Below are 24735 nucleotides of genomic sequence, written 5' to 3' on the forward strand. Positions count from 1 at the left end.
ATACCTGTCAGGATGAGTTTTTTTATTGTAACAACACTAAAAATCCCTTTTATCTTATCTCTTGCTGGCACTGCGTAAATAGCAGCAGGTGTGGATGGGTGGCAGCTCTGCTCGGCCTCATGACAACGCAGGATTGTTTCCTGCAGCAGGCTGGGAAACAATGGAAATCATTCAGGGCACTGTGACATCTGCAAAATTTCATTTTTGGGAAAGTGATGCCTATTCCAGAAGAGTTTCAGAAACACAGCCTTGGCGGAGTGAAAAACCTGCGTGTGAAACTGTATTGGACTAGCTCTCGGGGAACCATCCTCCCCCCTTTTCCTCCTGAAATGCAAAGAAAAAACAATTTTGTGGTTTTTTTTTTTTTTTTCCCCCAGATCCCACGCAAACATTTCACCCTGATTTTGGGAGCAGGAGACGCGGACACGGACCCCTCCTTCCGCGCGGGGGCGGGGCTGCCCGAGCTCCGCTGATAGAGCGATTACGGGAAGCAGTTACACAGGCGGCTCGTTGGTCTAGGGGTATGATTCTCGGTTTGGGTCCGAGAGGTCCCGGGTTCAAATCCCGGACGAGCCCTTTTCATTTTCTTCTTTTTTCCCTAGTTCCCTTCGGTTTACCATTCTCTTTCACGCACGCTCCCCAAAGGTGAATTTTCCTTTTCGGGGGCAGGGGGGGGTATGTGACGTGGCGAAACACACCACGGCGGGCAACAGGGCGAATTAAAAAAAAAAAAGGAACCTTCCCCTGCTATGTTTGTACACGAGGATGAAAACAAGGGCTCGTCCGGGATTTGAACCCGGGACCTCTCGCACCCTAAGCGAGAATCATACCCCTAGACCAACGAGCCGATATACTATCACTCGCCCCGCCCGCGTTCTATCCCCACACTGCTGACGTCACACCGCTGCGCCCTGACCCCACCGCGGGCACGAGCTTACAGGCAGCGTCAGCCCCCGCACCCGTCCGCTCCCCCTTGCACCCCCCCTCTCCCAAACCTTTCCTCCCCTTGCACCTCCTCCTGCAGGCGCCCGCTGCACTCCCACCTCCCCTGCAGCCCCTTTCCCCCCTCGCATCCGCCCCTGCGCCCAGCTCCGCACCCGCTTGCGCCCTGCAGCTTCCTGACCCCTTTGCACCCACTGCCGCGCCCACCCGTGCAGGAACTTTCTCTCCTTGCACCCACTGCTTCTGCTTGCACCCAATTCCGCAGGCGCTTGCTGCTCCTCTGTGCTTGATATTGCCCCCTCCGGGGAGTTTTCACTACCCCCTGCAACTACTTACGGCATATTAAGTTCAAGTATTTTGCCGCTGACGGCTAGAGGAGTAGGATGAAACCCCAGAAAATGCAAAATTGAAATTCTTTAGACGCTCATTGGAAATTTCAGCAGCTCTAAAGGCTGTGAGCTGTAAGATAAACTCATGCTGAGGCGCTTTTTAAGAGGGGGCAATCGGGGCGAACACAGCGGCATGCGTGCTTGCTGCTCTATGGCATAGAATCACAGAATGTTTTAGGTTGGAAGCGACCTTTAAAGGTCATCTAGTCCAACCCCCCTGCAGTAAGCACAGACATCTTCAATTGGATCAGGTTGCTCAGAGCCTCTTCCAGTCTGACCTTGAATGTTTCCAGGGATGGGGCATCTACCAGCTCTCTGGGCAACCTGTGCCAGTGTTTCACCACCCTCATCCTAAAAAAATCTTTTCATTATGTCTAGTCTGAATCTCCCCTCCTGCAGCTTCAGGCCATTCCCCTTGGCCTGTCACTCCCTGCCCTTGTCACCAGCCCCTCTCCAGCTTTCCTGGAGCCCCTTTGGGGACTGGAAGGGGCTCTAAGGTCTCCCCGCAGCCTTCTCTTCTCCAGGCTGAACCACCCCAACTCTCTCAGCCTGTCTCCAGAGCAGAGGTGCTCCAGCCCTTGGATCATCTCCGTGGCCTCCTCTGGACTCGCTCCAACAGCTCCATGTCCTTCTTGTGCTGGGGACCCCCGAGCTGGATGCAGTACTGCAGGGGGGTCTCACCAGAGTGGAGTAGAGGGACAGAATCCCCTCCCTCGACCTGCTGGTCACGCTGCTGGTGATGCAGCTCAGGACACGGTTGGCTTTCTGGCCTGCCAGTGCACACTGCCGGCTCATGTTGAGCTTCTCATCCCCCAACACCCCCAAGCCCTTCTCCTCGGGGCTGCTCTCCATCCCCCAGCCTGTATGGGATACTGGGGCTGACCACACGTGTCTGTGCCGTGCACAGTCCTAAGTGTACAGAAACAGGAGGAAACATTACAGGGAGCAGAGCGAGGCCTTCTTGCTTCAGATAAGTTAATTGTGTACATACTGCCTGAATAAACAGTGTCATGTAAATATTGATGCCTCGTATGTGGTCTTGTAACTGGGGGGATGCATAAACCCCTGACCCACAGGGAATGGCTTGTTTGATGCCAGCAGCATGATATGGTTTGAGGAAGATGAGGAGGATTCAGCCACATGAAAAAGAAGCTAAAAGCGACTTTGGGATTGAGGCTGGTGACTCTTTAAAAAAACAACACAAAACAAAATAAAACTGAACGAGCGGCAACGTAACGCCGAAAAAATAAAACCTCTAGCTTAGAAGCGGTATTTTAAAACTCAAATACACTTCAAAGTCTTCTGGGCATGGGATCCCAGTGCAGCTCCCAGCACTCGGTCCTTTTCTGAAGCACAGTCGAGCCTTTGTTTTGTGTTTGGAGGAAAAAAGTGACAAACCACGCTGTTTGGAGAGTGCTGGGGTTTGCTGCACTCCTGCTTGTGGGGATGCTTCTTGAAGGGTGCAAACTCCCCTGTGGCACGTCTGTGTGTGCATGTGTGACAAAAGAGAAACACAATCGATTTTCACACTGATTTTAATAATTGCCCTTTGTAAAAACAGTCCACTGGGGCTGTTATCTCTCGGGAGCGGAGGAATTCCCTCGAGTGTATCAGCTGCCGGGGGAAGAGGCGTTTTCACCATCAGCAGCAACCTGCTTTGGGGAGGATGCTCCTCGTGTTTCTTGAGATCAGCCCTTCCCTTGCCCCGCATCCGTGTGTGCTTTCTAGAGAAAAACCAACCACTCCAACATCCAGTCTCATTTTGGGGTGAATCCAGGAGATCGAGTTATTATTGCACTGATCGGCTTTACTCCCCATTAAAAATCTCACTCTGTTTAGTAACTATCACTGGGAAATGCTGTTAAATCCCCCTGGCTGCTAGATTTGCTCTGTGCAAGCTCAGGTAGATACATACCTGGCAGCAATACAGAGTTATACCTTCCTTTACATAAACTAAAAGTTAATTTTTCCCCTGGGGCAGAGGTTTTTCCAGCCCTTTAAGTTACATCTGCCCCATTTTGTCTTTCCTGCCTTTATCACTGGTTCAGCAAAACGTCCGTCCGTCCGTCCCCTCCGCGCTGCCGTACGTCTCCGTGGGTATCCAGCAAGCCGGGGGAAATAATCGCCCGGCGGCAGCCGCTGCGAAATGAAGTCATGGGCTCTATCTGGCAGTGGGTCCCCCTTCCCCACCTCCCCCCAGTAATACGTTTTGTGATGTGGATTTCTGTCGACAGAGCGAGACGCCCGGCTTTCTCCTCCTGATGAACACGTCCCGCGAGGACAATGATGGAGTTCCTGCGAAATTTTTACCACTGACCTTTTCTCCGCCGTGGAGCGGGAATGCGTCTCCGAGTGAAGGCTGGGGACAGCAGAGAGCATGTTATAACGCTGGAAAATGTGACTCCGTCTTTGTGGAATGCCATTTTTCCCCCCCCTTTCCTTCCATTTTCTTCTCCCACCCACCCCCCCCTTAGAAAAATGCGGTGCTGAAAACTTGAAAATTTAAGGCAAAAAATCACCGTCTGCTCCCCCCCCCCCCCGCCTTCCCAGCTCGGTCTGAACAAGCAGCCAAGCTGTTAAATGCTTTTACCTGCTGCGCCCAAGTCAAAAGTTAAATAACGTGTGAACGAATGTGGAAGGAAAACAAGAGGCAGAGAGGGAGCGCGGGAGAGAGCCCCTCTTACAGCAAGATAATTGTTACATTATGAGAAACAAATAACATGCTGCTCCTCTCCGGGTCTGTGTCCGTGACATCTTGACAGGTACATCTGAAGTTAATTACGTGCCTCTCGTTGCGTTTCGCTCCACCGCTGAGACCGGATCCTGCAAACACGCGGCGCAGAGCATCGTGCCCTGGCAGCCAGCGCTCACTTTTCAGAGGTCAACGGGTTTGCAGTGGGGTTGGTTTGCTTTCCGCGGGCCATCATGGCTGCAAAAATGCTTCTGCCAAGAGGCTGGGATATCCCAATTGGCTGTGGAAGGTGGACTGGATGTTGGTGTCATGGGGCTTGCCGTTCACCCATGCCCACAAAGAGAAGTCCATGGCTCCTGCCAACAGGAGAGAGTTACGTTATTCCTGTTGACTAAGAAGTTTAGTTGCCACGTCTTTTCTCCTCAGGGTTTGTTTGCTGCTCCTTGACGTTGGAAAGCTGTTGCTGTCTAACCTGATGTGTTCCCAACCACAGAGAGATGCTGGTTTAATACTGCACGTTTCCACCGTTGCTGAATCTCCTTCACCACGTCTCAAGTTTGGTGCTCCCTCCTTCTGCAAACCCTCCACCAGATTGCCCATCCCACCTTTGTCCCCATGGTGGGGTGTCCTGGGTGTCTATGAATTATTTTTAAGTTCTAATAGTTGGGCCAACGTGATAACTGAAAAGGATCTTAGTCCTTTCTGGACATGGATTCATCTCACCTGCATCAGTGACCAGATGTCTTTGGTTGCCCTGAGCTGCCTCAGTGTTCGATGGAGAGTTTCTTGGAGAGCAGTTCATCTGCCTTCTCCCAGGGATGCATTTAGGAGAAGAGGTGTATCAAGGTGTCCCTCTACCGATGTTGACTATAATGGAAGCTGGACATGACTACCTCAGGTGGAGGACACATGCTGATGAATGCATTTGGTCAGATGTCTCCTGCCCCATGCTTAGAAATATGCGATGCACTCATTAAGACTGTTAATTTAGTCTCCCCTTTGTTTTAATATTGCTTTTATTGTGATTCACATTCAAAGAGATGAGGAAATTGGTGAGTGGAGGGGCGATGTGGGTTTTCCTTCAAAGTCTTTCCCCAGACCTGCGTTTTTCATGATGGATCTGAGTTTCTTAAAGGGAAGGAGTAAAGAGAGGAGACGGTACATACATGGCACGAAAGGGGCAACATCTCTTCCCCTGCCCACGTTAGGTCGGAAGAGCCCAGGGCCACCCAGGCTGACCCAGCAAAGTGGGTTTGTCTGCATTGCTGACCAGAAGACCACCAGAAGATCAGCTTGAGTCCATCCTGACTGTCCACACCACTCACCCTCTGCCCCATGCCCAGTCAGGAGTGAGCTTACTGAAGAGTCCCCATGGGCAGGGACTGTGAGTCTGAACCTGCTTTGGCCCCTTCTGTCCCATGCACAGACCTATAGCACTACCCCAGCAGGCTTTATACCCTCAAGCATTGATGTTGTGCTAGAAAACACCACTCCGGTGGGCTGCAGCACATCCCACATACTATTATTTCAGACAGTTTAACTTGCCCAAAACACACAAAACAGTTCTTATGTCTTGGGGCCAGAGGGGCAACACATGAGCTAGGGGAAAGCCGGCACCACGTGCAGTGTAGGGGGGATGTGCTCCAGACAGGGACAGCCCTGAGCGGTGTGGACACCCACTGGTCCATATCCCTTGGCATCAGGGCTGGGGACACTCACTTGTCCTCTGTTATTTAACAGTATAGACATAGAATCATAGAATCATAGAATGGTTTAGGTTGGAAGGGACCTCAAAGCCCATCTAGTTCCAACCCCCTGCCATGGGCAGGGACACCCTCCACTAGCCCAGCTTGCCCAAAGCCCCATCCAACCTGGCCTTCAACACTGCCAGGGAGCCAGGGGCAGCCACAGCTTCTCGGGGCAACCTGTGCCAGGGCCTCAGCACCCTCACAGGGAAGAATTTCTGCCTCACATCTCATCTCCATCTCCCCTCCTGCAGCTTCAGGCCATTCCCCCTTGGCCTGTCACTCCCTGCCCTTGGCACCAGTCCCTCTCCAGCTTTCCTGGAGCCCCTTTGGGGACTGGAAGGGGCTCTAAGGTCTCCCCGCAGCCTTCTCTTCTCCAGGCTGAACAAGCCCAACTCTCTCAGCCTGTCTCCATAGCAGAGGTGCTCCAGCCCTCGCATCATCTCCGTGGCCTCCTCTGGACTCGCTCCAACAGCTCCATGTCCTTCTTGTGCTGGGGACCCCCGAGCTGGATGCAGCACTGCAGGGGGGTCTCACCAGAGCGGAATAGAGGGGCAGAATCCCCTCCCTCGACCTGCTGGTCATGCTGCTGGTGATGCAGCCCAGGACACAGCTGGCTTTCTGGGCTGCAAGCGCACATTGCTGGCTCATATTGAGCTTTTCGTCAATCAATACCCCCCAAGTCCTTCTCCTCAGGGCTGCTTTCCATCCATTCCCCACCCATGACCTATGAATCCCACTGCTAGGATCATGTCTCTTTACATGGTCTTCATCCATACCTCAACATAAACCACAGCTCCTTGAGTGAAAAAGTCTGGCTATGTCCATATCACCAGGCTATGCAGAGTGAAAAAGTGCTGAAGACTTGACATCCACAGTTCAAAGAGTGGCATTTTGGGGCTAGCTATAGCCTGGTCCTGTGGACCCGTTCTTGGTCAGCATGTGATAGGTGCTCCCCTGGAGCAGGTCTTTGGTTTGAGTTTGTTGTGAACCGAAACATCAATGCAGATGCAGGCTCTCCCCTTGTATAGATGCAATGGTGAGGAAGACCATGAAAAGCTTTTTTCCCCACCAAGTCCATGTTCTTTGACTTTTGCCTCAACTTTGAAAATAAAACCAGAAACTTGAAAGAAAACCTCATCCCAAAGCTTCACCCTTGCAGCCACAGTGAGACCACAAGCTGTTTGCTCAGGGCTGGCGTACCTTGTCCTGCTTTTTCACAGACGCTCAGAAGAGTCTCACCTCCGTGTCAAATCACAAGCCCAGATGATCTTCATCTGCCCAGTTTTACTTTGTATTTGCGCGCCTCTAATAATGACATTACTATTTCCCTGGGCATCTTCGTCAATACATCTGAATGTCTCCTGTGAATACATCTGAATGTGTCCTGTGTCTTTTTCTCCAAGAACGGATTTTGATGGGTTCCTTCAGCTATTACTTTAAGGTACATTATGGATTTACTATGATCAGTACTTTTTGACTTTCTGCCTTCGTTGGAAAACTCCCACAGAGAAAATAATCAATCGTGAGTAAATAAGCATTGCCACACTCTCCACAACAAATTTATGATCTGGATACCCTCAAGACTTCTAAGTAAAGACCACATTTTTTTTCTTTTTTTTCCAAACATTTTATTTGGCAGGTGTTCCTGGAAGACCAGGGCTCAGTGGTGGTGTTGGGAACTTACTGAACAAGACCAGTAGCCATGCTTATGAGATTGCAAGCATTTTTAAGGCTTTTGGAGAAAACATCAACAAAATAATTTGAAATTAGGTCGAAGGTACTTTATTAAGATTTTTTTTCCCCAGAGGCAAAATATATCAGACAAGACTCTTGTCTTTCTATCCCTCACAGACAGAAAAGAAGGTAACTAATTTGATATTCACTCCTCTGAGTAGACCTGCCTCTAGCCTACCATGCATTTTTACTATAAGTCCTAAAAAAATTCCAGGTACAGTTCTAGATGCTGGAGGGATTTCAGAAATGCTTTTGTGGTGCATGCCAAAATGCTAAAAGCAGGGCTAGATTGTGTCATCAGTTTTCAATCAAGTCTCTCTGTGCCTCTTTCTGCAAGTTGCTAAAAAAGTTATACATAAAATGGTGAACAAAGTCTTTCCGTACGGCTTAAAAAAATGAAGTTCCTCATTGCAACTGCTGTAGGTGGTTTGGGGTGTTCTGCTGAAGGACCTGGTCCTGTCTGGGTTCATATGGCAGTGGCAAGGAGAGGGGAATACTTTTGCTTGGCTTAGTTTGCACATTTGCTCTGTTTTGCGCCAAATTTGATCATCATATTTTACGATTCCATCCCAAGCAGGAAATCTAGACTATGGATCAGTGGCTGCCCTAATTTTTATTGGCAAATCATGATCTTTATTGGTGGAATTATAAGCTAGGTGGACTTTACAGTCTTTGTGTAATGAAGCCAATATATTACTACCAGTGTGATGTTTTAAATTTAATGTAGCAAAGAACAAAGGTAGCTTTCTTCTTGCTTTCCTTCTCTCTTTCTCTTTCTCTCCTTCTGTTCTCCTTTTCTTTCTTTCTTTCTTTCTTTCTTTCTTTCTTTCTTTCTTTCTTTCTTCCTTTCTTCCTTTCTTTTTCTTTCTTTCTTTCTTTCTTTCTTTCTTTCTTTCTTTCTTTCTTTCTTTCTTTCTTTCTTTCTTTCTCTTTCTTTTTCCTTCCTTCCTTCCTTCCTTCCTTCCTTCCTTCCTTCCTTCCTTCCTTCCTTCCTTCCTTCCTTCCTTCTTTCCTTCTTTCTCTCATTCTTTTTCCTTCCTTCCATCCATCCATATTGACAGTAGGTCAGTCACTCCAACATGGACATAGCTACTTTGACAAAAGAGTTTGGTCTTAGAGGAAGAAAAGAACCAATACTAGCAAGATGAAGTGGTTTTGCTGATGCAGTTGTGGTGAGAATTGTATCTCTACCCAGCTTGGTCCCACTGAGATGTGAGATGGAGCCCTAACTCCAGAGATCACAGATACAAAAGTCACTCTGGACTTTTCTGTTCTGTTTTGTTCCAAACCAGATATCCACATTTCCAAAAGCATCCTGCCGCACTGGTCATTGTGCTAGTCTGAAATGGCAAAGGCTTATTCACATCCCCTGCAGAGCAGTGTTCAGTAGGGACGGCACTGTCCATCACCTTTGGAGGAAGCAGAGCCAGCTGGATTGGACACCCACCTTCAGGAAGGCTGAAGAAGGGTGAGATGAATCAAATCTTTTGTGGTTATGGTTGGATGGTACCAACCATCACATGAAATACCACAGCTCCCAACCAAAATGCCAGCTCCAACCTCAGCTCCAGGGCTCCCAATTCCCCTTTGGAGAATCCTCTTTCCCTCCACTGACTATGGAAGATCCAAAGAATCTCAGACAATTGCTATAAATGCTTAAATTTATCCAGTGAATAACCCTCCTCCCTTCACCTCCCCCACCCCCGGCTCTGCCCCAAAGAGTTGCATTCAGGACGTGAAGGTCAAGGAGAGGAATAGGGACATAGGGTGAAATCATGGGCTTGGAAACACCCCCTGGTCGCTGCTGGAGCAGGGAATGCAGTCCCAGCATCTTCATTTCTCAACCAGGATCAAACCCACCAAATTGCTCAGCAGCAATAAGCTCCAACAGAACTTTGTGTTTCATTTCCAAAAAGTTAAAAAAAAACCCAACCACCAGCCCTTTTTGTGGGTTTGTTTTTTTGTTTGTTTTTGTTTGTTTGTTTGTTGTTCTGTTCTTTTTTTTTTTTCCCCCAGGCTGGGAAGGTTCACAGCAGTGCAGTGGGAAGGATGCAAAGGATCAGGCCCTGGGTGGTGCCAGAGGTGGTGCTGGAGCCAGAGGAGCACATCTGGTTTCTCAGATCCTGGGACGGGTTGGCAGCACAAGCAGCAAGAAAGAGACACACTTTATTTGTAAACCATGTGAAGTTACAATGGTGTCACCACCACACAATAAATGTCGAGTCCCACAATGTCAGTTTTAGGGTCTCCATCCAGACCAAAGCCTTGCTTTAATATTGTGTGCACATAATCTTCAGTTTGTAACATTTACTTAATTCCTTATTGTTAAAAACCCCAGAGGAAGAATAGGCTAGTCCTAACCTCTTCTGGACCGCAGTTCTGAGCTATTAATCTGTCATATCAGCATATTTTTTTAATACTGTTTTCCTGCAGACGATAGGTGGAATACATCATAAGTCACATACCATCTGCTGCGTAAGTGCGTTGTAAAGTATCTTTCTTCCATAGATTATTGCTTTGATAGATTAGGGGTTTGCTCAGCCATTATACCTCATCCCATCAATTTTAAGCTCCCAGAAGAGCCCTCACGGCTGAAGTATCTGATCAATGCACAAGTCTTTAATGGCATCTCATTGTGTTCCTGCAGGCTAGGAAAGTGCTATTACACCCGCTTTCCAGATGAGGATGCGGTGTCCCAGTTTCCTGCTGCATTGCTTTAATTAAGAGCGTTTTCTCCTTCTACTCCATCAATGGAGAGAGATAAGCAGGTCTAGAGGGGAACAGCCTTTTCTCCAGACTGAATCAGGGATGGATCTGGGACTGGAAGCTTTGCTAGAGGTGCTCTGTAGCATCCCAGCCACCAAGCCATCTGCTCTGCTCTTTGGAGCTTCAACACATCTACACCACAAGCTTTTATGGGCAGAGATGCATCAGTGCAACGAGTGACCTATGGACCATCCCAGAGCAGCAGCATCCGTGGGAGCAAATCCCACCTTTCAGAATCCACCTTTCGTTGTTTTAGCTGTATTTAAACCCAGGTGCTTAAGTGTAAAGAACTGAGTTGAGATAAAAAATGAGAAAAAGGAAGGCACCACAACAGAAAGGGTTTATTTCCAGCCTAGAGAAGCTATTTAGATAGAAGATAGATACCAGTGGGCTGAACTGGAAGTCTACTTGCTCCATCCCACCATAACTGCAAGATAGTGTCACTCCCTTTCATTGCGCTTTTTTCCCCCCACATTTATGGAGATGGGGAATCCGTGGGCAGCTGATACATCAGCAGTTCTCATTCTGCCTTTCCTGATGAAACATGTCCTGCTGGTGGCTATTCCCCCCACCTACCCCTAGTAAATCCCTGGCCATGATGTAGCTGTGTCTGTGCTATGCTCAGCTCTATTGAGTCCTCACCTTGATTTCTCCTTGAGGAGATGACTGAAGAGCTTTCTGAGCTGGTGGTACATCTGAGCCACTAAATGGATGAGTTTGGCCCCAGGAACTAGTGGTTTCTGGTGGGCTGGAGCTGCTGTCAAACCTGAAAATGACCTGAACTTAAGTGGTCCTTTGGGAAAAACTCAACCTCTCTGGAAGAGGGCTTGGAACACAAGGGCTGATCAAAGTTCTGATTCAGCAAGATACACAGCAAGGGGGACGAGGTACTTTTGAATGACATATGTCTGGTAAAACCTAACGAGTGTGGGTTTTTGTATAGAAGTATGCATTAAATGCATTAAGAAATTCAGTGTGCAGAGCTCAGGAACAGATCAAACATGAGACACCCATGAGATGGGGAATAAAGATGTCAGTCAAAGGCATAAGGTATATCAGGTCCAATCTTTAGTCCAAGAGATGCCGAGGAGACCATGGCAGTTGGGATGTGGCATTGTCCAGATTGATTTTCCCTGCATCTTGGTCCCCAGATACCCAAACCAACGTGGATCACCTCTCCTTGCTGCCCCTAAGGACTCATCTCCTACATCTTGGCATGCTCAGCACTCCAAAGACCTCATCTACCTGAAAGCAGTTCAGCATCCTCAGGGTTAAATCAGATTTGGTATCCAACCAAGACCTGGCAGTTGAATTTCAGCCCAGCATGAGTTTTTACAATCAAATTATAGACCCCAGAAAAAGAAAAAAAAAAAAAAAATCCAGTCCAAGGTTTATAATGGAAATCATGACAGACCCATGATTGTAGTAGCAGGAACAGCATCACTGTAATACCGTCGTAAACTGGTACTGTCCTGCAGGGTATTATAAAAGGAAAAAAAAAGGCGTCTGAAGTGCACTTGGTACCTCCGAAAGGTCTGAGGAGGTGGGTGCCACGACTGGATGGGAAAAGGGCTGCTTGCCAAGATGAACTTTAAAGGATTAAATCTCCTCCCCGGTGCAAAATGGCATCCACAGTGTCTCCATGGCCCCGTGTTGAGGGCGGTGAGATGCTGAACCAGCCCCTCCGTGGGGCTCATGTGAGCTCTTTGCGCCCCTAAGACAGAGAAAATTAACTGTCTCCATCTCCAGGATGGACAGCTGTCTATATGTGAGTAAACTCAAATTTTATGCGGCAAAGCAATGCTGGATTGCAGCGATTTTTCATAGTGTGGGTCTAACAAGGTGGAGGTGCAGCCTTTTCCAACATTTAAGTAGGAAAAAAAAATAAAGCTTCTGGATCTCATCTTTATTATTATCTGGCCATTAGGGGAGGCAAAGCATTTGTGAGCTGTTTGCAAATCCCAGCTTCTGAACTCCTGCTCTGGATCCCGGGTTTGCAACGGGTTTGGTCCATGCTCTCCAACCTCTTAAAAAGATGGAGCAGAAATGATGTTTGGCTCCGGCAGAAAGTGAAAGCTGAGAATGATACAGTAAAGAAACAATGGTCACATTTTATTGCCTTACTCACCCATGGTTTCTTGAGTATGACTTATGGAAGCTTTGATTTACGCTGGTGCAAGCTTTATCTGCTGCTGTCTTGGCCAGCTCATTCTTAATACCGAGACCTATGGGCCTCTGCTGACTTTCTTGGTTAAATAAATTAAAGCAAATATAAACGTTAATGGAAGCCACTTTATTTATGGCTAGATTGGAGCACTGTCTCTTATACCGTGAGTCCAATCCAAAACCCATTAATCCCAAGCCTACTGACATCCCTGCATCAGGCCCTATCTTTGGGCTTTTCCTTCTCACTAAGAAAGGGGCAGCTAAAAACTAATTTTAAATGAGATTACATTATCCCGCAAAAGCCATTCTGCACAAAACTTTCAACCCTTGGCACCTCTGGGGAGGCAGAGCATTCGGGATATTTTAGTGGCTGTTGTTTGAAGGCTAAAGATATTCCTCTGCAGCGATGCCTCCCCCTCTTTTCCTCTCCATGCCAACCATCCCACCCTCTAAATATCTCCTCGTGAAACGTTTTGCAATGCATCATGCGCTGTTTGTGGCCAAACACATTTTTGGCTCTTCTGCATGATACAGAACCTACTTCCAGCTCTTCAGACACTTTCTCAGATTATTCCTTGCCAAACCCTTATTTTTTTGGCCTGGTTGGATGGGAGAGAGCTTTCTGCTGCTTTTATTATTATTATTATTTTATTATTATTGTTTATTCAGAGATGCTTTCTGCTACATGTACTTGGATAACTGCTGGCTTGCCATTCCAGTGTCTGCATGAATGCATTCTGGTATGCTTCTTCCTCTTGCCCCTATATTTCCAGTTCAAAAAAATACTCCCAAACCATCACAAAAGCAAGAAAACAAAACAATACCCCAACAACCGAACAACAGTTGCATGTTCTTTTTGTGCTGTGGAGAACGAGAAGAAAGGGGCAGCACAAAATGTTAAAAAAGTGGAAAAATATAGGAGTTGTCCCACAGAGTATTAGGATGAGTCAGTAATTGAAACTGTTGTGTTTTCACGTGGAAATAGCAAGTTCTGGGTTATTCACGTAGCATGAAGTCTTACTGTTATCACAGCCGTGGGAGGGATAAAAGGAGCAGCGAGAAGGAGGATCAGCTCCTCAGTGAATATCGATCATTATAGTTTATCGAGGCTGTGACTTTTCACATCTGATCGTGTCCCATTGATATTAATAGAGCTTTTCCACCAAGTGGGGACTGGATTCAGAGACTGAAAGGCAAGAAGAAAGCGTTCGGTTAGACCTCCATCATGGAGAAGGACAGGGAATCTACCCAAAATGGTCACAGCATCAGGTCCTCAGCCTCTGTGTGAGCACAAGTGCATCCTTCCGGATGGGATCCAGACTTGTTGGGTTTATAGACAGCACGGTCCTTCCCAAACGTGTGTGTTAAAGCACATGCACACCCAGACGTGGTATCCGGGCTCTGCAGGATTAGGAAGTTGCCAATCTAACAGATCAGGATAATTCAAGGAGGTCTGATGCCTTTGTGTCCGTGTTTAAAAATAAAGAATACTATTTATATTGCAGCAGCTGTGTTTGGGAACCCTGGCTTGCTTTGTGCCAGGCGACTTGTGTGCACGTAGTAAGGGGGATATTGTACCCATGACAGCCCACGGTCCCCAGGAGAAGGATGGGAGGGGAGACAAGAGCAGTGAACTTGCACACAAATGGGTGGGGAATTGGGGAAGTCCTATTAACCCATCCAGTTCTCTCTGACATCTGTCATCCCAAACATTTCAAAGACAATATGTCCACACTGACTCTAAGTACCGCTTCCACACCACCACATGTCTCCAGCAGCTAAACTGGAAGTGGCTTGGTGAACCTCACGGGTTGTTGAAGGTGTCTCTACCAAGCTGGTGTACCACAGTTCTACAGGCCAGATTTGGGGACTGCTTGCAGTCTGGTTGCACTGTTTCTTACTGAATTTAGGATAACGAGCCTCTCTGCCAGGAAAAATGGCATGTTAGGCAGGTGGGGTGGGATGTCCCCTGTAGGACATAGGCTCCTAAGCCTCTGCAAGCTGATGAAGCAACATAATCCCAATTATAATCAAGTATAATCCTAGCATGGCCGTGCCAGCACGGCCACCCTCTGCAGGCACATCCTCTAGAGCATCCAGAATTCTTCTCAGACCCATCTCACAGAGCTTGGTGGGGACCAGGGATGGAGATGGGATCAGAAGAGGGGATTTTGCATGCTGTCTTCAGACTTTTGTGGCTGCTTCGCATGCAGCTCTGCATGAGAAAATTCTGCTGGTATTTTGCCTTCTTTTTACATGCACATCAGCATTCGTGGGCTGCAGGGGTGCGCCCAGGTAAGGTGGCTCAAACAAGACCCCATTTCTCTTCCCCTCACCCTAATGACCTACCTATAATGACCCTGCCAAGCCCTTGACTTTCTGAGTAAAGTGACAAATGGCTTTCATATCTGCCCTGCATTTCGCTGAGGACAGAACAAGCTTCATGAATATTTACCCTGCAGATTTCCTCAATTAAAATAACTTGGTGAATATTTGTCCTGTAGATTCCATGCAATTAAGTGAGTAAGCGATACTAACAGCCCACGTTTTCCAACAGCAGGACGGTGTCCAAGCGATAGTGCAGCAATGCTACAAGGAGGCAAAAGGAAAAAATGCCTGCCTGTGTTTTTATGCCATCCTATAATTAACCCCTGGAATGGCTCTGGAATAAAATTCAAGTAACTCAGTGCTAATTCAGGCCCTGAATCCATACCACAACCTCAGAAGTGCTCTACTTTGCTCAGCACCTATTTCACAAAGTTTTTCCGATGGACATACTCCATCATGGAAGATGAGCCAAAGCCCATAATCAGGTGTTTGTAGGTAACCAGAAAGCCTAACTGAATCATCTTTAGACACGAACAAAACAACCAAGCCTGGGTGTCTCTAGAAAAGGATAAAGGGTTTTCGTAGCATCCCCTTGAAGACCATTCTTTAGTAAAATCAGCTGGAAGGGAAGCTAACTAAAGCTAGATCTCTTAAGAATGTCTTAAGGATATCTTAAAGGATGCCTAAAAAATCAGAGACCAGGTTTTTGGAAGCTGGGCTACCAGCAGAGCAAGCAGATGAGCAACTCTGGATGCCCATAGCTGTGACCCAGCCGGGTGGGTTTTTGGGAGAAACCTGCACTCAGAGTTGAGAGAAGAACCATGTATTAGCAGGGACTAAATGGGATGTGGATGCTTGAAAATTAGATCCCACCTGACCTGTCCAGAGCTGCTTCAAATTTACATCTCCAAGCCAGGGTGAGTGAGACGGATGTATGAAATGATTCCTGTGAAACACAAGGAAGTTTTAGGTTAAAATATAAAAGCCTGGTGTTACCTATGGTTTATGATTACATAAAGCAGAGTGCATCTGGGAGAGGTTTTCCTTGTCCAAATGGTTCCAGACTAAGTTTCTGGAACTGCCAGCTCTTGTCAACTCAGGTCAGAAGGTGATTATGCCATTACTCTCCTTGCTGTCCCCAATTTGCATCAAAAAGCAGCTTTTTCTCACAGTTGAAAATGGAAATATTTGGCTAAGATGGGGCACTGTGGGTTGCTTTGGGATCGTTCCCCAGTCTGGGGGGGTTGTACATTCTCCACTCAAGGCCATGGATTGCAACTAACCAAGGTGACCGATGTCCCATCTTGGTTTTGCTTTGTTTTGCCTTGTCTGAAAATGTGTCCCTTCAGCAGAGCAAGTGGTGTCTGGATTTTCAGAAATGTTCAGCCCCTTTGCTCCCAGCTGGGTTTGCAGAGGTGCTCAACTCCTGCACAAACAGTATTGGAATATCTGCCCAGGAGGTGTGGCAGCAGGGGTGGCTGCCTTGAGCCCTACAAAAAGTCCACCTTCTTTTCTGCAAGTCAATCTTGTCTGAAAACCTCTCCAAAAGCCCTTTGGATAACCTGGCCCTAATGCTGCCTTGCATGAGATGCTCCCAAGACCCATTGAGTCAGAGCAAAACCTGGCACAGCTCTCTCCTGGTCCCTGCTTCCCATCATGGAGTCAGAATGAATGTTGGGATCAAGGACTAGATTAAAAATGGGCAGAAGTAGGGATGTCTAACAAATGTCTTGCTCACAGATGAGGTGTTTTTACTCTCAGCCAGCATTTGCAAAGCTGGGACTATAGTGGCAGATGGTCCCCTGAACATTTTACATTATTCCTCCTATTCCAAAAAGGCTATTCAGGCATTTTATCCTTTCCAGTTGGTCTCCATCTCTCCACTCTTGCAAATCACTGTTATTAATTATGCACCCATTGCTAAGCCCCCCTGCAAGGAGGACTCCAGCTCCGGCACTGCAGCAAAGGAGGGGTTACTGGACTTCTTCGTAGGGAAGAGAAAACGCTACCCCACCCTGAAGGGATCATTCAGCTTTGGAGAGAGGAGCTCACAGCTGGTTTTTATTAGGACAGAGGCCTTTAAAAGGCAGAATTGGGGTAGGGGTGGAACCTTTGGTCTGGAGGAGAAGCATGTTCTGCTCAATCCCTGGACTGGAAGGTCAGGCTTGCATGGTCTCCAGCCAAATGGCACGAGAATCAAGAAGCTCTGCTTTGATTTTCCTTTGGCTGGTGATGGGAGTTGGGCTGGTGCAGGGGTACAAGAGTTGGCCGCTGCTGTTGCCTTGGCACAGACTGGGCACTCCTACCGCATAGGTGATGAGTGATGATAGTAAAGACAAGGTGAAGGAGACAAACACCACTGCAATTTAGGAAAAATGAGCTGTGGCTACAGCTCTGAATCCTGCCCCTTTACAGGCAGGTAAGCAGGATGATAGCGCACAAAAATCTCTGTTATTTAAGGGCAGGGTAGGGGGAGAAAAGAGGCAGAATAAAGCAGAGCTGTGAGGCTTCAGGCTTGTGTTTCACCCTGGAAAATGCTACAATTTTCTGCAAGATGTCTGGTAGGGGAGAAAATTTCAGGCTGCTGGAATCTTGCTGCTTTACAGGGATGGCCTCACATGCCTCTTTTAAAGCTGTCCATGCTGTAGGTACAAGAGAGTCTCCATATGGTCTCTGTATGATCTGGCCTCCATCACCAGAGTTTGGGCACTACAAGGAGAACAACTGGGCTTTTGCTTCCCTCTGGCTGCACCTTCCTGGGACAAAAGCCCCTTTTCTGTTATTTGCCTCACAGCTGCCATGCACCACCAAGGCATAACCGGAGCTGCATCCCCTCCACGCACGTGGCGGTGTGATTGATGCTCACACAATGCTCCTCTGCACCACAGTCCCTCCTCGGTCCCTGCCAAGGTGTATTCTTGTTTTAACCCCCTGGCTAGCTTCAGAGAAACCTCATGTTAAAAAAAATAAAAATCCACGTATCAAAAGCTGTCTTCCTTTTCCCAGAGATGTGGCATTTCATCCCATATCCTGTACAGACCAGGAAGGGCCATACCCAGTCTTGTACCCTCAGGAGTATCAATGCTTGCTATGAGGCAGTCTAGAGAAAACACTTCTTTAGTATATTCCTTATTCTTGATTTAATTTGGAGGAACCTCAGTCCTTACTTTTTTATGTACTCTCGCTCTTAAGCATTTTGCAGAAGATTTTAGCATCAAACTGTCCTTGTTTGTTCTCCCTGTCAGAAGAAAAAGCATCAATATTCAAGGGTGGACTGCAAGCATGAATAAAAGAGTGAATATTCAAAATTCATGATAATAATTTGGGGGGTTTTTTTAGTAGGTGGAGGAGCCTTAAAAAAAAGTGCCTATCGATGCTTGAAATTGAAATTTAGAGACCCAGTGAAAAACTTGTATCTGCTTATAGTAGTAACTACACAGGGTCAAGGGCGCAAACCTGGTCACTGACCTATAATTATTATTGATACAAAAAAAAAAAAAAATCACCAAAGTCTGGGCAAGGTTTGGGGGATTTAAGAGACATGTTTCCCAATGCAGCGTGTGGATGTGGTCACCCTGCTTGGAGTAAAGGAGCTTGATTTTACATACACGAGTTGTGCTGAGCCAGTTGTGCATCAGACCAGTAAATGGCCACTAGCCTAAAGTTATTTCTATTTATAGCTGGAGCCCGTGTCTGAAGATGGCCAGAATACTTGTTTAAAATGGAGGAATGGCATCCTGTCGCAGGGCGTGCCGTCACATGCCCTGGCACCTTCCAGCCACTGGTCCCAGATAAATAATTTAAAAAAAAAAAAAACCAAAACCCTCCAGAACATTTGTAAATGGCTCCTTTGACTGTCACATGCAGAACACACACTAGTACTGGGTGAAGTGCTATCCTAACCCCTCTGTGGGTGTGATGGCTTTCATAGCTCATTCATAGCACACAGCATCTTGAAACTCACTGATAAAACTGTAATACCACACCCCACAGTATACATAACTATGTCATATTAATAAATATTTGCAGAGTACCATGACTTGGCACAGCGCTTTAGAGATTTTTTAAATAAAGGAGCATGCCCCCCTGCTCCAGGAGAGTTTATACTCGGGTCCTGGCTCTGTGTATGTTTAATGTTATCCTGAGTCATCCATGGAGGGTCTTCTCCTCTGGTGGGGGTGACGGAAGTAGAAGAGAGGGTGAGGAGACACATGCATAAAAACAAATGATAAATTATGCTACTGAAGGCAACATGGGTGGGCCCGGCGCATTAGTAACGGAATATGTCTTTTTTGCATCTTTGTGGTTGGTTGAGCTCCTCAGCACCTGAATGGTATCCCTCTCTCAACGTTGAGTGCTATGGTTTGTGTAGCATGAGTCTGGCGAGGTCTGCAACAGCATTAGGACTTCTGCAAGGGGTTGCAGGACTCACCCTCTCTTGCCTCCAAGTTACATTTGAGGCCAGGGACAGATGTAGCTGCAGTCTGGGTGAAGGGAGCCTCACCTGTGCCATCTACGGTGGCTTTGAAGACATGTCTCATCGCCATATGCACTGCTGGTAAATCCTGCAAAGACTTGCTGGCAGACTTGGGGAGGGTTTGGAGGTTATGACACCTGCTGCAATAGAAAACAACAAAGCCTTATTTTCCAGCCCAGCATCTTTATGACATACTAAAAAACCTCTTTATACCACCCCAAAGATATTTCTAAAGATTCACAAGATGATTTTCCAAACATTTATCTGAGTCTAATCATAGAATCACAGAATCATAGAATCACAGACTGGTTTGGGTTGGAAGGGACCTCAAAGCCCATCTAGTTCCAACCCCCTGCCATGGGCAGGGACACCCTCCACTAGCCCAGCTTGCCCAAAGCCCCATCCAACCTGGCCTTCAACACTGCCAGGGAGCCAGGGGCAGCCACAGCTTCTCGGGGCAACCTGTGCCAGGGCCTCAGCACCCTCACAGGGAAGAATTTCTGCCTCACATCTCATCTCAGTCTCCCCTCTTTCAGTTTAATAATTAGGTCAATTAGGGAATGCAATGCGGAAAGCACTGTCCCACTGTCTCCGCTTCTAATAATGGATGGATACATCCATTCCCTATGTAAAGACTATGTCTTTGCAGGCTGCAATGCCTCAACAATGGCTTGCTTCCCATGGGGCTTAAATGCTTTCGGAAAGTCCCAGCTCTGGTTTATTTATTGTCACACTGGTGTGGCCAGTTCTCTTTTATGAAAACCCTGTGGAAAATTGTGAATCAGACTGTCTTCTGCTGATGAAAATGGTAATAGCTTTGACCACAGAAGCAGTAGGAAAGCTAGTGATTGTTAAACTTTAGATTTACACCCCTGGTTCAGCATTTAGGTCCCATGAAATAAAACTCCAGATGCACACTGAGGCAGCTCCCCACTTCCCAGGTGCCCAAAAAGCAAAAGCATCCATGCTTTGCCAGCAGACCCACACCCCAACGTGTGCATGAGAAGCAGGAGGCAAAGACCTCCAATGTTTCAGCAATGATGTTCCCGATTCAGCAAAACACCAGAGCACAACAAGAGATTAGGAGGATTTAAACATGTACTGAAATATTTTGGCCTATCAGGGTCTAGGGGCTTGTCTACATATGAAATTGTCTCAGATTAAAGGCTTGGTGTGGTTTTAAAGGTCCTAAAGCTCCTCCTGACTAACTCCCTATATGCATGATGTTAGTCCAGACCATATTTATCCTATATCCTTTATGTATCCTTTCTCACTGTCCTTCTGGGTTCTTACTCTTTATCCTACCTTTTGACTTCTGTCTCCTATGTCCTTCTGTCCTGATGACCACTGTGGACAAGCAGCTCTCATGAACGCTGTGAGGAGTAGATACTTGTGCTCCCAGTGCCATTTTTTAAATGATTCTCCAGCATGTTGTCCTGTTGAAAAGAAACTTTAACAAGTTGTTAGGGCACAAGACAACCATGCAGACTGGGACCCTCTATGTTGCATATTCCTCCTCCACACCATAATTTTTGGTCGTTCAGCTCTCATTGCTGATATATAGACCGTGAAGGTCTGGTGGTAGGACTTGCCTTGCTGTGTTGTGTTTGCACAGCTCCGAGCACAGCAGGTCCCCACTGCAAAACCATGAGTATTACAACTACTGCTACTTACAACTTCTACTCTTATTGATTAATAACAACTGCATTTTCCCAACAGTCCTTTAAAAATTAAGGTAATTTGGAAAAAAGCTATTCATACAGAAATTGGGGCATTTGCACAGCAAGCCGGACTGCAATAGATATTCCAGGCAATTTCCCCATGTAAATAAATCCTCCTTGGAGAACCCTGCCGAAACTTCGTCCTCATAGGTACATGTTTCTGGGGGGCAGTGGGGTGGGAGGGGGGCTGGGGAAATGGGAGTCTCGAGCCGTTTGCGCACTTATGGGCAACTGTGACACAAAGAAAAATGGACATACTGTGCAAAGCTGCTGGCAAAACTGGGTCTTAAACTAATAATATAGTGGCTTTGGGAATTTGGGATTGTGTATACAGGGTTCTTTGCAGTTCACATAGGAAAGCCCATTAGCGACCTGTGTATATGAACACAATCTTTCCGGCACAGGGACACATACATAAAAATATTATCCTATATAAATAGCTGTTCCAAAAATAGACCTTTAGGAAATTTATTCTGAGTCTCTTAGTCCTGAGACTAAAGCATTTATTCTCTTCTTTCCTTTCACCTGAGACCCACGGTCAAACTGAATGAACAAACTGACACAGGTACTTTTGCAACAAGCATCCATTTATTCACAGGCCATAGCTGACACAGATGTCTTAAATTCAGACAGGTGAGACTTGAGGTTGAGAAGCCAGTTGTGCTTTTCTTTCTTAAAGTTTTTTCCCTAATTTCCTTTTTTTCTTTTTGCTTTTTTCTTTTCCTTTTTTCGTTCTTTTAATTTTTCCTTTTTATTTTTCTTTTCCCCCCCTTTTGTTTTTCTTTTTCCCCCCCCTTTTTTTTTTTTCCTAGCAGGCAACCGTCAAGCCTCCATCCCTGATACTGTCCTGAAAGTAAAAATCAGATCTCAACATCTGAACTTTCCGCTGATTAAAGACAGATCGAAGAAAGAGAGGTCGTGGAACCTGAAGGCTGGCAGCAGGACTCGGTGAGGCAGGACGTGCTCGCAGCCCGCCTTAGGACTGCCGGGCAGTGATTTCTTACCCTTGCAGGAGAAGGAAATCCACCTGACGGCCCCGTGCATGAAAAGTATATTTGTCCATTAATTGGGAAGTCGGTCGCGCAGCCCAGCAAGCGCTAATCACCCTCTGGAGAGGTAACGTTTAAAAGTTTCCGGTGAAAACACGAACTAGCTATTTTTGTTGCTAATCATTAACCGCTCATTAGAATAACGCCCTTAACAGTTGCAACACCGGGTCCAGCCAGGTCCCTGCCATCCCCGGGGGGCCGACACCGGGCACCCCCCGCCCTCCCGGTCCCCGCGGAGCTCTACGAGGGGACGCGCTGGCTCAGTCCCGGCTCCCGAGGGGGATGTCCCGGGGAAGGGGGCGGGGGGGGGGGGATGCTGCGGGGGCGGGGGGGATGCTTCTCCGTGCGCGGAGCCCCGCGGAGCCCCGGCCCTGCCCGCGGGGGGATCCGCGGGGCGCGGAGCGCTCCTCGCGGAGCCCTTTGTTATGCTAATCCGGGCTGACATCACGCCGCATATCAAAGCCGAGGGGGCCGCATATAAGGCGGCTCCGCGGGCCGCCCCGGCAGAGCAGCCCCGGCCCCCGCGCAGCCCCGGCCCCGCCGCGCAGCCCGGGCGGAGGTAAGCGGCGGTGGGGAGCGGGGAGGGGTTGTGAGCTGCTGCTGGGGGCTGCGGGAGGGGACAGTGCCCCGACGGGACCCCCCCGAAACGCAGAAGGTGCGAGGGTGGGGGTGGCCGAGAGCAGGGGGAGAGGGGAGAACTGGGGGGCTGTAAGGGAGAGGGGAGACCCGGGGGTATGCAGGGAGACTCGGAGGCTGCAGGAGGGAGGAGAGGATGCAGGGAGACCCGAGACCCGGTGGGTTGGAGGGGAGAGGGTAGACTTGGAGGCTGCAAGGGAGAGGGGAGATTCAAGGGCTGCAAGGAAGAAGGAGACCTAGAGGGTGCAGAGAGACCTGAGACCCAGGGTCTGCAGGGGAGACCCAAGAGCTGCAAGGGAGACTGGACACATGGGGGCTGAAGTGAAAGGGGAGACCCGGGGGCTAAAAGGGAGAGGGGAGATGGAGAAGGGTGTAGGAACACTAAAGATCCAGGGGCTGCAAGGGAAAGGGGAGACTCGGGGCTGCAATGGAGAGAGGAGAGGCTGCAGCGTAGCGGGGACAGCCAGGGGTTGCAATGGAGAACGGAGATGCAGAGGGCTGCAAGAGAGGGGAGACCCGGGAGCTGCAAGTGAGAGGAGAGGCTGCACGGGGAGGGGAAACCTGGGGGCTGCGAGCAGCCCACCCCTCCCGCCCGCCTTCCCTGTCCCTGCTCCCCATCCTTGCTGCAGGTCATTTGGGGATGCGCTACCCCTAAACCGGGTGACTGCGCTCCCGGGAAGAGCTGGAGGCTGGCAGCGGGGTCAGGTGGATGCCTTGTCTTCTTGGGTGGGAAAGTTGGAAAAATGTGAGGTGGATACTCACAGGTTTCTATATAGTTCGTGTTGCCTGTTCTCATCCCTGGGATCGGACTCTTGGAGATGTCAGACGGGAGCGTTTTCGGCATGTGAGACTGGGACTGGCTGCAAACAGCCTCGGGATGAAGAGAAAAGGGAGCTTTGAGTTAAAAACGGCTCTGGTTTTTAGGAGTCCGCAGGCCACTTGCTGCTGGTTTGATCAGTGACCCAGAGCTCTCCAGAGCTGTAAACATCACGTCTGCCCCAAAGAGTCTCCCTCCCCTCCCCTTGCAAATTCCTCTTGCAAACGTAACCTGTGCTGGACTGAGTGGAAAAAGGCGTTATTACCTCCCCAAATAACAGGGGTGCGATTGCAGGCCAAGCTTGCGGCTCTTGGGGTGGGGATGGGGGTTTTTAGATAATTTCTGTTCCTCCCTGTCTGGGGGAACCCCAAACTGTGATTTGTTTTCAAGGTGGGGGGCAAAGCAGAGGATGATGTTAGCCGGTCAGGGTTAGCGAGAGGGTTTTAGACCATCTGAGACATTTTACACCCGACTCTGTGTTGTTCAGCAATTCACGGGAGGGAGATAAGGGGTCTGAAATATCTAAATGGACACTAAAAGGCATGGGCAGGATTAAGGGCTGAAGGTTTCCAGTGTTCTCGTGGAGGAGGGGGGGGGGGGAAGCAAAGAGCTTCCAAAGATGAAAAGATACAGAAATACCCTGAAATAAGAAGTATGCCTGGATGCTTGTGGGCACACTGCCTTCAAGGGACACATCAAACCCAAATCTGAGTGGGCATTAAAGAAAAACAACCCGTGGTGATGAAATCCTGCCTCCCTTGTAGTCAGTCGGAGTTTTGTCTCGGACTTCAAGGGAGCCGAGAACTCGCCCCTAGAGGTTATTAAAATCCTTTGTAATAACAGCACTTCTCTAGTAACCCTTTATACCAGGCGCTGGGGTTCAGATAGCCAAAAAGCAGCCTGAATGGAAAAATACACTGGAGATGGTAGAAAAAAACACCCAGAAATTTTCCTCCCCCCCTGACCCAATTGCTCCCCAAATGGAGATATTGAGGCAGAAAGTTGCAGCAGGGACAAATCCAGAGCTGGGGTCAGGTGAGAAGTGCTTTTCCCAAGGTAAGGGGTTCCTCGAAGCGATGAGGACTGCTCCAGCCATTCCCGGTCCCATCCCAAACCCCTTTGGGGGGATGGTGTGGGGGGATGCATGGTCACAGCTTGGAGAAGCCAGCGTGCCAAGCGATGGGCTGTGAGACTCCAGAGGTGCAATGTGGCGAGCAGGTTTTTCTGTTTATTTTATTATTGGCTTTTTCGTGGGATGGGAAACCACCGC

General features: G+C 48.2%; 1 long non-coding RNA gene and 2 other non-coding genes across 3 annotated transcripts; 1 reads left to right on the forward strand and 2 right to left on the reverse strand.

The window, feature by feature from the left end:
- Nucleotides 1-504: 504 nt before the first annotated feature.
- Nucleotides 505-576, forward strand: TRNAP-UGG (transfer RNA proline (anticodon UGG)). Its single transcript has one exon. It is a non-coding gene; the product is annotated as a tRNA-Pro (tRNA).
- Nucleotides 577-775: 199 nt separating this feature from the next.
- On the reverse strand, nucleotides 776-847 carry TRNAP-AGG (transfer RNA proline (anticodon AGG)). The gene has a single exon. It is a non-coding gene; the product is annotated as a tRNA-Pro (tRNA).
- Nucleotides 848-12111: 11264 nt separating this feature from the next.
- On the reverse strand, nucleotides 12112-23581 carry LOC129201644 (uncharacterized). Its single transcript, XR_008575455.1, has 3 exons — nucleotides 23411-23581; nucleotides 19270-19382; nucleotides 12112-13623 (listed from the first exon to the last, which is right to left on the reverse strand). It is a non-coding gene; the product is annotated as an uncharacterized LOC129201644 (long non-coding RNA).
- Between the last annotated feature and the right edge of the window lie 1154 nt (nucleotides 23582-24735).

The sequence above is a fragment of the Grus americana genome, chromosome 1 (assembly GCF_028858705.1).
Source record: "Grus americana isolate bGruAme1 chromosome 1, bGruAme1.mat, whole genome shotgun sequence".
Classification (NCBI taxonomy): domain Eukaryota; kingdom Metazoa; phylum Chordata; class Aves; order Gruiformes; family Gruidae; genus Grus; species Grus americana.